General features: G+C 40.7%; 1 protein-coding gene across 1 annotated transcript in view; it reads left to right on the plus strand.

Annotated features, from left to right (window-relative positions):
• The window catches only part of LOC118425535 (short transient receptor potential channel 4-like), a 30014-nt gene that overhangs the window by 2010 nt on the left and 15043 nt on the right, over positions 1–12961 (plus strand). The window lies entirely within an intron of this gene.

Consider the following 12961-nt stretch of genomic DNA (forward strand, 5'->3'; position numbering starts at 1 on the left):
GCACATCACTCCTATACAAACCCTTTTTCAAGACCACAACAGGACAGCGTACATTTCCATACAGAGGTGCTAAACACTTTAATTCACTACCAGCCTACATTAAACAAGTTCCAAGCCTAAATTCATTTAAGTCAGCTTTGAAAGACCTAACATAGTCTCAGTACTGAGTAGTGACCTCTGACCTCCCAAACTGTTGACCTTATGATTTTGATTTATCTGTGTCTTTCATGTTTCAGTTGTACTTATATGTTCCGACGTGTATGTCTACTTTTCTCTCTGTAAGTTTTTTATTTTTATTTCCTTGTATGTATATTTGAAACTGGGCCCTATTGAAAACCAGTGTATTAGCACTGAATAGGCTACCCACCTGGAAATTTGAAAATAAACAAAACAAAACAAAACCTTCTAAAGTTATGGTGTCCATATACAAACATACTGAGCGATAGATAACAAACACACAAACGCTACCGAAAACATAACCTCTCTGGCAAAGGTAATGATGCTCATCTGGAATACATAAAGCGCAGAGAACACAGTTGCGTTGTGCAGTAAAGGGCACAAAATGGGATTATACATGTAGTGCCAACTAAACTCCCTGATTTTAACCTATAAGATAATTTTAACGCCGATACATTATTTTAATGCTATACGTGTGAATGCTTTTAAAATTGTTTTAAATGTATGATGTTGTGTAACAATATGCGACGCACGAGATCGTGTATTGTAATACATCTTTTGTTTTGTAAAGAAGGCACAATTTAGCGTTTGGCTGCCACGCCGTTCTGACAAATAAACCATTCGATTGATTGATTGATTGATTGATTGATTGATTGATTGAAAATGCTGCTTTTTCTTGAACATCTTGTCCTATCTGTTGACTTTTTGGACTTTTTGAGTTATACGGAACAGGTAGAGTCTAAGCTTTCCCGTTTTGTTCAAAATTTGTTCAATTCATCAATCAAGTCCTTAATATAAGTCGTTTACCAATATAGAATCATAGTCTCATTAATTATGCAAATTAGGTCTTTATTCACCTACTTTCAACGTTCTTCTCTTTCTCCATTTCATGTTTATAAAAAGGAATTCTTATCATGGAAAAGAGAGGGGTTTTTTTTTAAATCCCAACATTAATTATTATGTAAATTAGATTCTGATTTGCAAATTTACCTTCTGTTCATATCAAGCATTACGGTATCTGCAAACCAAAAATCACGACCATCCATTATTCTCTTTCAAAGTCTGACAATAAACCTGCTTCTATCAAGACCTGCCCACATACCAAATATCAAGACGATCCACATAGGCCTGATAAAGTCATACTGTCCATCCACAAAAACACAAGAAAACATAATCTTCTAGCGAAAGTAACAAGGGATGTCATGTCGACGGAAGATACGTGGTTTTAAACTTCAATACTTTCAAAATACAGTCATTTAAAAGCACCGTCCGTCGACTTGATAGCTCTATATACCATATTTCTAAATACAACGGATATATGTTACCGCGCGGATAAAGGCGAACTAGCATTTCACATATCCCTGTTCTAACTACAGCAGCCGGTTAAAGAAACAACAACGGTACCACCGTCAAAATTACCCGAGTCCGAACCTACACAAAGTCCAAACATTGAGGGTACACCACTCTAGGTAGAAGAAGGAAGTACGTCATATATATTTAAAATCCTTTAGACCACTTAAAGATAATTTTTTTATTATTGTGCGAATGCATAAATACGTCATCAAAAGCTTTTAAACATAAAATCACTGAGGAACAGCGTAGAGGCTAAGATGACTCTAAAACCCTCCGGCTGAACACACTAACAGCGACCATAGTTCAAGAAGAGTTCAACGACCCTTGCCTTCGGCTTCGCCAAGTAAGCATTAAAAACCAGAGGAAACAAAAATCACGCGTTGTCATTATTTCCGTTCATTGTGGTTTTGGTCATCAAAATTAGACTCCATGTAAGGTTTTGCAATAGGCCTGTCATTTGTATATTCAAACAGCTAATGAACCAATAAGAGAATTAGTTTAATAAAATCCAATTGGAAGATTCAAAATGGCGACTTCACGCGGGGGGAAGCAGACTAATTTGGTAAGGAAGCAACAAAGCCGTCCAATAAGGCACGACCAACGTCCATTTGACGTAATTCGGAATTTCCTCTCCATGGCAACAACACCAAAATAGCATTAAGTCATGAGACTTGGATGTTTTTTGTCATTTCTAGATCAGTAAACTAAAACATTTGAGAGAGAAAGGCCACAGGGGAAGCGGCAAAGAATCTTCCTTGGACAGAAAGAATAAGGACGACATGACCGAAAACGTTAATATGGAGGTTCGGGAGGCAAAACTGACGGGGAATTTTCAAGTTAAAGACGGAAAACCCGTCGAAGTTGCGGCAAAAGTGGTGACGAAACCGCCATTACCGGAAAATGAGAGTAAAGGGAGTTCGATTGCGTCGGTAGAGGCGGGTCCATCCTGTGAAGACAACGACTTGGAGAGGCTTTATCAAAGTCGGAAGACAGCAGGTATGGTGCTTTTTTTTTACCGTATACCAACACCTTATTATTGTAATTGATATACACAATTGATGATTGTCTAGGGCGCGGTCACATATGTCGCACGATCGTCGTACGATTTTGACAGGATTTCAAGCAGGCTGTGACAGAACAAACAAGCTACAACTAAGAAAAGCCTTTTTTTGTTGCAAGAGAGCTGAACTTTGCAGGACATATATGCATGGCTGTAGCCGGCGTTGGACGGCGTATATGACTGGGCCCTTAAAGATTTGTTTGGGGCACTCACAATACATTTTGTACTTCGCGTCGCCATTACAGGTGTATATTTTCAACTGCGGGGTATTATGCCTTTCATGCAGTACTGGATAAGAAATACAGGTTTTGTAAACTTTTATCCGCAGTGTGACCTACTACTAGTATGTCCGTTATCTCTAAAGGCATGTTTTTTATGGATATCAGTTTGACTGACTGTGGTTTCAAAATTTTGCAATTATTTAGAAAAATATTGCAACGTCCGTTCATTTGATATTCCTGAATACCCAGTATTTAAAAACAGTGGGTACGGATGGGGGGGGGGCGGTGCATCAACGTCATAAACAGCAAAATGAAAACAAAAACAAAATGAAAAACAAACAAAAAGTAGAAAAATTATCTTGCAAAAGTTTCTTTTGGTTGACAGCCTAGTATGTAATATTAGCAAAAACTTGAAAGTCAGCTTTGTTTGCGGTATTTGCAAGTTGACCACGCTCAATCTCATTACATAGAGATACAATAGACTAATTATGTGACGTCATTGCGTCGTACAGCCGTGTTTAGATGTTGTCTATTTCTTCGTTACCCGACCACAAGCGACGATTCCCGATCACGTCCGAGCATTAGTCCGAACAGAGGCTCAGAGTAGATAACACATTACTATTTTAGTTCAAAAACGTTTTTCAGTCAAAAACCGTGTTAGATACTTTTACTTAATGATATCAAATTATTTCATCAGTACAATTTAGTCCGTCTTACTGATGAATTAATGAGATAGAGGGGTGCTATCAGACCTTTTCACTAATAGACAAAATCTTTTTCCTCTTACTAGTGAATAGATGTAAGTAAGTCAACATGTAATATAATATTTTACCTAAATGTGATATAGGGGTGCAATAACATTTTTCACTAATTGACAAAAGTTTTTTCTTTTTACTAGTGAATTATGTTGTAGAGCGGTGCTATCAGATTTTTTTCACAAAGATGCATTTTTTCTCTTACTATTGAATTAATGTAATAGAGGGGTGCTATCCTATTTTTTTAACTAATAGACAAAATCTGTTTTCTCTTACTAGTGAAACTGTGTGATAGAGAGGTGTTATCAGATTTTTTCTCTCATAGACGAAATGGTTTTCTCTTAGTGAATTAATACAATGGGAGGGTGCTATCACATTTTTCACTAATAGACAATACCTTTTTCTTGTAATAGAGGGGTGATATCAAATTTTTCACTAACATACGACATCTTTTTCTTCTTTCAAGCAAATTAATGTGATAGAGGGGTGATATTATATTTTTCAATGATAAACGCTATCTTTTTCTCATAATTAGTGAATTAATGTAATAGAGGGGTGCAATCACATTTTTCACTAATGGACGAAATCTTTGTCCTTTTATTAGCAAATTAATGTGTTAGAGGGGTGCTTTCAGATTTCTAACTTTTAGACACTAGAGGGGTACTAACATATTTTTCTCAAATAGACAAAAATATTTTCCCTCTTACTAGTGAATTGATGTGGTAGAGTGGTGCAATCACATTTTTTTCACTAATAGAATATTCTACCTAAAATTAACGAATTTTTTTCCCCTCTTGCGAATTAATGTGATAGAGAGTGCTATCAAATTTATCCCCTAATGGATAAAATACATTCCCTCTTACTAAAGAAGAAATGTGATAAAGGGGTGCTATCACATTTGTCACTAATAGACAAAATCTTTTCCCTCTTACTAGTGAATTGATTTGATATAGGGGTGCCATTTGATTTTTCTACTAATAAACAAAATATTTCTAATTAACTTTTACTATTGGATTCATGTCATAGAGGACTGCTATCACATTTTTTTACTAAAAGATTAATCTTTTTTTTCTTACATGTTAATTAATGTGCTACAGGGCTGCTGTCATCTTTTTTCACTAATTGACATTATATTTTTCCTACTACTAGTGAATTAATGTGATAGAGGTGTTCTATCAGATTTTATGACTAACAGACATGATTCTTTACCTTTTACAAGCGAATCAATGTAGCGGAGGTGTGGAATCACATTTTTTTCATTGATTGAAAACATATTTTCCTCTTACTAGTAAATTAATACAATAGAGGGTGCTATCAGATTTTTCTTATTGACAAAATAAATTTCCTCCTACAAGGAAATTGATGTGATAGCGGTGCTATTATATCATGTTCACGTTTTTCCTCTTTCTTGTGAGTTGATTTGATAGAGGCGTGCTATCATTTGTTTCACTAAAAGACAGAATCTTATACCTTTCAGTGGTCAAATAATGTGAAAGAGGGGTGCTATCATATTTTTTCACAAATAGACAAGTCTTTTACCTCTTATTAGTGCGGAAATGTGGCAGAGAGATGCTGTCACGCACATTTTTTTGCTAATAGACAACATTTACTTGCGAAATAATGAGATAGAGGGGTGCTAGTGTGTTTTAGTTTCTAATACTAATAGACAAAATCCCCTTCCTCTTACTAGTGAATTAATGTTATAGGGGGTGCTACCAGATGTTTTTACTAGTAGACACAATCTTTCACCTCTTACACTCGAAACAATGTGGCAGAGGTGTGCTATTATATTTTTAATGTAGTACACACAATTATCTTTTACTAATGCATGAATGGGATAGATTGGTGATATTACATATTTTTCACTAATATACTGTGATACAGTAGAAGCCGCTTAATTGCCTATTTGACAGTGAATTTCTTTTTCCTCATACTAGCGATTTAATATGATAGAGGAGTGCTATCAGATTTTGTTTACTAATAGACAACATCTTTTTCTTCTTACTGGCAAATCTTACTAGAGAATTAGTGATAGAGGATGATATTACATGGTTTCAATAATTATTATAATAGACAAAATCTTTTTCATCTAATGTGTAAATCAAAGTGATAGTAGGGTGCTATAACATTAATTCACTAATATACAAAGTATTTTCCTCTAATTTGGGAATTAATGTGATAGAGGGGTGCTATCAAATTTTGTCACTAATAAACACGATCCTTTTCCTCTTACTAGTGAGTTAATGTGATAGAGGGGTTGTATCACATTTTTTGCAATAAAAGGCACAATCGTTTAACTGTTACTAGAGAATTAACATGATAGAGGGTGCTATCATATTTTTTCACAAATAGACAAAATCTTTGCTCTGTAACTAGTGGATCAATGTGATAGAGCCTATATATTAGGGTGGTGCTATCGCACTTGCTAGAGAATTAACATGATAGAGGGTGCTATCGCATGTTTTTCACAAATAGATAAAATCTTTGCTCTGTAACTAGTGGATCAATGTGATAGAGCCTATATATTAGGGTGGTGCTATCATTTTTTTTCACTATTAGACGACCCCAGCAAAATGTGCAGTTTTGACACCCACCTCTAAACGCAGGTGTTCTACATAGACATGGTTCTTAATGATTATGTGGATGTGTTGTCTAGGTGGTCCTTGTGTAGCACAGGTTTGAGTATACATCAATGACCATTTGAGTACACATCAATGACCATTTTGTCATATGACGAGGTGGTCACCTGTACAGGTTTGAATGTATATCAATGACCAGATTATCCTTATGTAGAGATGGTTACCTGTACAGGTTTGATTGTACATAAAGTACAAATGGTCGTTATGTAGAAGTGCAAGTGGTCACTTGTACACGTTTATGACTTTATATCAATGACCAGATGGTCCTTATGTAGAGGTGGTCACTTGTGTAGGTTTGACTGTATATCAATGACCAGGTAGTCATCATGTAGAGATGGTCACTAGTACAGGTTTGGCTACTAGTAAGTATAACGACAGATCTGAATGTACAGGTTTGAATGTATATCAATGTCCAGTTGGTCATAATGTAGGGGTGGTCACTTGTACAGTATTTTACTGTATATCAATGACCAGGTAGTCATCATGTAGAGATGGTCACTAGTACAGGTTTGGCTACTAGTAAGTATAACGACAGATCTGAATGTACAGGTTTGAATGTATATCAATGTCCAGTTGGTCATAATGTAGAGGTGGTCACTTGTACCTGTTTATGACTTTACATCAATGACAAGATGGTCCTTATGTAGATGTGGTCACTTGTACAGTATTTGACTGTATATCAATGATTAGGTGGTCATCATGTAGAGATGGTCACTAGTACAGGTTTGGCTACTAGTAAGTATAACGACAGATCTGAATGTACAGGTTTGAATGTATATCAATGTCCAGTTGGTCATAATGTAGAGGTGATCACTTGTACAAGCTTGACTGCATATCAATCACTGCATATCGATCGATGGTCCTTATAATAGAGGTGGTCATTTGTACAGGTTTGACTGTATATCAATGACCAGGTGGTAATTATGTCGAGAAGGTCACTAGTACAGGTTTGGCTACTAGTAAGTATAACGACGGATCTGAATGTACAGGTTTGAATGTATATCAATGTCCAGGTGGTCACTATGATGAGATGGTCACTTGAGTACGGCTCACTGTAGGTCAACGCCCAAGATCAAAGACCATGTGGTCATCATGTAGAGATGGTCACTGATACAGGTTTGACTATATATCAAAGTCCAGATTGTCTTGATGTATATTTGCCTGCAGGTACATTTCTATAGCATTCGCTTTTAACCTGGACCAAATCTCCCTTGTTCGTGGTTTTGTCCCCTATCCTTATTCATCTGCTTTATCAGTTATCGATAGGCGGCGCTTTTACAGCAGCCCCACCTTACTTTAGCTCCTGCACTTCTTAGACCCAAAAAGTGTGTTCCTAGTGCAGAAAGTTACCATCGAGGGGGAATCTACAAGGAGAAACGAGTAGTTAGGGGTTTTCCAACTTTTGACTTTCCCTTTGAAGCGTTTTCGCCTTAATTGACGGAGATTTTCGACATGATCCTGGAGTGACGCCGACCGTGGGGAGGGAAGATACTACAAGACAAAGGAATTCCCCATATTCCACCCTGCTAGGCAGCGTCCTAAGGAGCGTTGTCCTTGGATACCAGAGTACATCATCCTGACCATGGCAAGTTTGAACAATCTCCATACGCTTTAACGTATAAGTCATGTTTGGATCGGGAAAATCGGACAAACCAGCAACGTTTTACCTGTTTGTTTGTGTATGCTGCGTGGCGGGGTTACTCCAGGTCACACCGAACATAATGTCTTTAAAGCAGCTGGTCTACTCGTCGACAACTCTTCGAGCCCTGCGATCATACAGTAAACTTACACATGCAGTAAAACGTTCTCTCATCGACTGTGGTATCAAAAGAGTTTTCCATGCGAGAGGATGTCGAGGGGGAAGAAACTTGGCTCGTCAGATCACCACCCGAGTCACGAACCGAATTAACCCCGTTAACAACAACAATGACACATGGCGAAGGACACGCAATCGGGTTATCTGTGAAGTAAAGCCCAAGAAAGACACAACTCATGTCACACAAGCTACAACTCCCTCTGTATGCCTGTGCAACCCCAGATCTCTCGTCAACAAGCTGGACGAGTACCAAAGCTTCCTGTCAGACCACCGTGTGGATATTGGTGTAGTGGCTGAATCATGGTTCTCCCCAACCATCCCTGAGTCCTGTCTTTTTATTGAAGGGTATACACTCTTCTCCAAGTGCCGTACAACAAGAAGAGGCGGAGGGGTGGCCGTGTACGTAAGGGATTCCATACCTGCTGGACTGGTACCAGATATTACTGTTCCTCCTGAGCTAGAGTGTATATGGGTGTCAGTAAGACCGAGACGTCTGCCCAGAGGGGTGTCACAAGTTGTCGTGGGCGCCGTCTACAACCCGCCATCCTCACCTCACCAGGAACTGCTACTAGAACACCTCGTCTCTGTCACAGATGACATACGAACACGTAACCCTGATGCCGGAATAATTCTGTTGGGAGACTTCAACCACCTGGATATAGGTCAACTCTGCAACGGAAACAACCTATCTCAGGTCGTGAAAGAACCAACGAGAGGACAGGCTATGTTAGACCTGATTATCACCAATCTAGAGAAACACTACAAAATTCCCCAAGTATGCAGCCCTTTGGGTTTGAGTGATCACAGCACGGTTTTGTGGGAACCGCAAATAACAAGGAAAGAGAACTTTACCAAGTGCAAGACAGTGAGACCTATCCGCGACTCTGACCGCCGAGTCTTTGGCCAATGGATATGTTCTCAATCCTGGGATGAAGTGTACACATCCCCTACCTGTGCCAGCAAAGCCGCGACGTTCTACACAACAATGGAAGATGCTATAAACAAGTTCTTCCCAACCAAGCAGGTGACAATGCACAACAATGACAAGCCGTGGTTAAAACCAGAGATCAAGGACATGATTCGTCGACGACAGAAGGCATTCTCAGAAAACAAGACTGCCTTGTGGAAATACCTGCGTAACAAGGTGAACAGAGAAGTAAAAAAGGCGCGTAAGTCTTTCTACCGGGACAGGATACAAAACCTTAAGGTAGACAGTCCGGCGGATTGGTACAGAGAGATCAAGACCATCCTAAATATACAGCAGTCAGAGCTCTCACTCAACATCCCCGGTCACGACGAAGCAGACAACACTTTCATCGCAAACCACATCAACAAGAAGTTTGCAGAGGTGGCACAGGGAAGACCGCCCCTGGATCCTGAACAGTTACCAGCATACAGGCCCGTCAAGTCACCCCCACCTGAGGTCAACGTGTGGGATACCTACAACCGTCTGCGCAAACTGAAGGCCGGCAAGGCGTCAGGGCCAGACCAGTTGAGTGCTAGAATCCTGAAGGAATTTGCATGTGAAATAAGTGGTCCGGTCACGGACATTATGAATGCTTCTTTCAAGGAAGGCTACGTCCCACAGGTATGGAAAGACGCCACAGTAGTGCCCTTACCCAAGTCACAACCTCCATCAGTCGACAAACTCAGACCAGTCTCTCTCACATCTCAACTCGCCAAGGTCACCGAGTCCTTCGTTTCGAACTGGATTATGGAGGACATTAGTGCGTCACTGGACCAGCAGCAGTTTGGTTGCCTGAGAGGCCGCTCTACAACACTGTATCTGGTCAGTTTGATAGACTTCCTCTGTAGGGAATCTGAAAAGGCCAAGAACATTTGCACAATGGTTATGACAGACTTTTCGAAAGCCTTTGATAGAATAGACCACACTGTAGCCATCCAGAAGCTGTTACGACTCGGAGTACGGGGGGAACTAATCCCGTGGGTCTGCGACTTTCTAACCCAGCGGCGGCAAAGAGTTCGCTATGGAGGCCAACTCTCTGACTGGGAGGTACTGACCTGTTCAGTGCCACAAGGGACGCTCCTAGGTCCGTTAATTTTTCTAGTGGTGTTTGATGACGCTATGAGGGACGCACTGATTAATCAGTGGAAATATGTTGATGACCTGTCCATGGCAGAATCGCGCCACTACCTTGAACCATCATCAATGCAGAATGAACTGGACGGTTTCACTGACTGGTCTCGCAATAACCACATGCTACTTAACCCAGATAAATGTCAAGTCATCACTTTCTGCTTTATGAAATGTCCACCCCCGCCGCCAGTACTCACCATTAATGGATTACCCCTCGAGGTTGTGCCAATCACGCTTCTGTTGGGGGTGTGGCTTCAGAAAGACTTGAAATGGGAGACGCAGGTCACCAGAATGATAGGGAAAGCTAACGGTCGGCTATTCTTCTTGCGGAAGCTTAAACATTTCAACCTACCCACTCAGGACCTTGTCACCATTTTCACATCGTTTGTGCGACCAGTTCTGGAGTATTGCGCGCCAGTTTGGCATCCGGGCCTCACCTGTGCACAGTCGGACAGGCTTGAAGCAGTACAGCGGAGAGCTGTTCGGACAATACTTGGCAGGCGCTTCACTAACTACGAACAAGCCAGGATGAACTTAAACATTCCACTGCTGTCGGACCGCAGGCGAGAGCTGTGTTTTAAGTTCGGAACGTACTTGGAAAGACACAGACCGTCATTGCTGCCACCGAAGGGATCGGACTATCACAACAGATCAACCAGAAACTGTGACAAATACCGACATGTCAAATGTAGGACAGACAGACTAAGAAACTCGCCGATCCCCTACGTTGTGCGCCTTTTGAATGCCTAATGACCTTATCTCTAAGGATATGTGTTGTGTATTAAATCTCTAAGGATATCTGTTGTGTCTAAAAGTGTTGATACACGCACTTAATTTGATTTTATCAATGTCAGAATTTTAATTGTTATTTAAATGTTGTTAATCGATATAATTGATGATACAGATGTTTTAATTTTCTAGAATAAGCTCTGGCTGGACAAGAATTATTTGTATGATATCCGCAATTCAGCCAAACAGGCTGCGAGTGATTTCTTTTACCAATAAACCATTCATCATCATCATCATCATCAGGTGCCTGGGAGTCGATATCGACCACCGTCCCAGTATAGGACCATGATGAATACTCAATAAATTGTATCATTACATAGATTAGCCGGTTCGTTTGGTCTGTCTGTGCCAACAGTGGAATGAAGTGCGTAGTTCACGATGTTGAGGAACAATAGAATGAGACTCTGACGTTAGCTTTACGTTATATTTGCAGATCAGAAAGAATCGGTTACAATGGTCCACCAGGCGGTGAGCTGGCTTCAGACGGAACAGTGGTGGAGTGGATGATACTAGGCTGGGTCCTAGGTATGTATATATATATATATATATATGAACTGCCGATATGACTCCATTTTGTTTCAGACGTGCATGTCAAAACCCAGCAGACTTGACAAAATTAGTATACATAATACAATTGCTGAAGATTTTGGCTAATTTGATCGAAATTCCACCAGTATACGTAAGCTCTCACACATCCCTGCACACACATCTGCATTGCATGTGTAGCAAATGTAAAAGGGACGGGACCGCTACCAACTACCAACCACGTGTTCTGAGCTATCGGTCCTCATCGATCCTAAAGAATACAAAGTATAGTCGATAATTTCAGTTGCAGTCCAATCTTTATGCTAAAAATGATTCACCTTTTATAAAGATACGCATGCTCTGGATGTCTCTCGTTATGTAGGTATGCTGTTGGAAGAGACGAGGCTGATCTGGAAGATGGGTGCCCGGACCTACCTATCCGACGCAGTAGGGAAGGACTCGTGGTTCATCATTCTCATCTACTTGGCAGCCTTCGCCATGCGCGTAGCTGCGTATATCACCGTGAGTGAATGTCGAAGGCATTACCTTATCTCTGTAGAGCCTGTGATGCCTGAAAAGACATTTGTTATGACACGTCTTGGAAGCAACTTTTTCTATTGCACTCTCTATGGCAAACGTACAACGCCAACAACATTCTACTATATCTTTTATGCAAGTAAAATTTCGATATGGAGCAAACCCTGACGTTTAACGTTATAGATAATCGATAAAAAAATATATGTCTAATATGTAACGTCCTTGTATTGTCAGCATGGTGGTCCCCAGGAGGTCTTTCGCTTCGAATGGGACCCATACGACACGACCCTCATCGCCGAGGCTCTGACATCAGTCGGCGGCGTCTTCGCCTTCCTCCGTCTGCTTAACCTCCTCACCATCGACCGGCTCCTCGGCCCGATGGCGCTGTCCATGAGAAGCATGATCAAGGACATCGTCAAGTTCTTGGTTATCTTTGCCATCATCGTCGTCGCCTTTTCTTCGGGACTGAACGAGTTGTACGGCTTCTACGGCGGTGCCGTCAACCAAATGTGTGGACAGAGTGATAATGCCACCTCTCCTTTGGTATATACCACCTGCGAGGTTGAAAACGCCTTCGGCAAGTACGTAGTGTGCTAAAGCATACCATATACTGTTGATAAACCTAAAATGCAACGTGATCTTCTGAGGAATCATCTTGATGTTGATGAATAATCAAGTGCACATCCAAACCTAACTCCCGCGGAATGTAGGTTCTTTGCAAACAACCACTTTCCGGCTAACATTCCAGCAGTCTTTCCGTAGCCTTCCTCAGGGCAATTGTGAGTGGTTCCACTGACCACTGCTAGGTGGCGCCACAGTGAGAAGGATGCGGCACCAGACGTGACTAAGGTTGTATCCCCCTAAAGGGATTGACCACATTCACGCAGCCGCAGAAAGCCCAGTTCGAGTCTAGAAAAAAACTCAAGGTTTTGTTCCATTTTTAGGCCCCTAATTTGAAGTGGTCAGTCCCTAAGCTGACGTCATCAGAAAC

The sequence above is a fragment of the Branchiostoma floridae genome, chromosome 11, assembly GCF_000003815.2.
Source record: "Branchiostoma floridae strain S238N-H82 chromosome 11, Bfl_VNyyK, whole genome shotgun sequence".
Lineage (NCBI taxonomy): Eukaryota > Metazoa > Chordata > Leptocardii > Amphioxiformes > Branchiostomatidae > Branchiostoma > Branchiostoma floridae.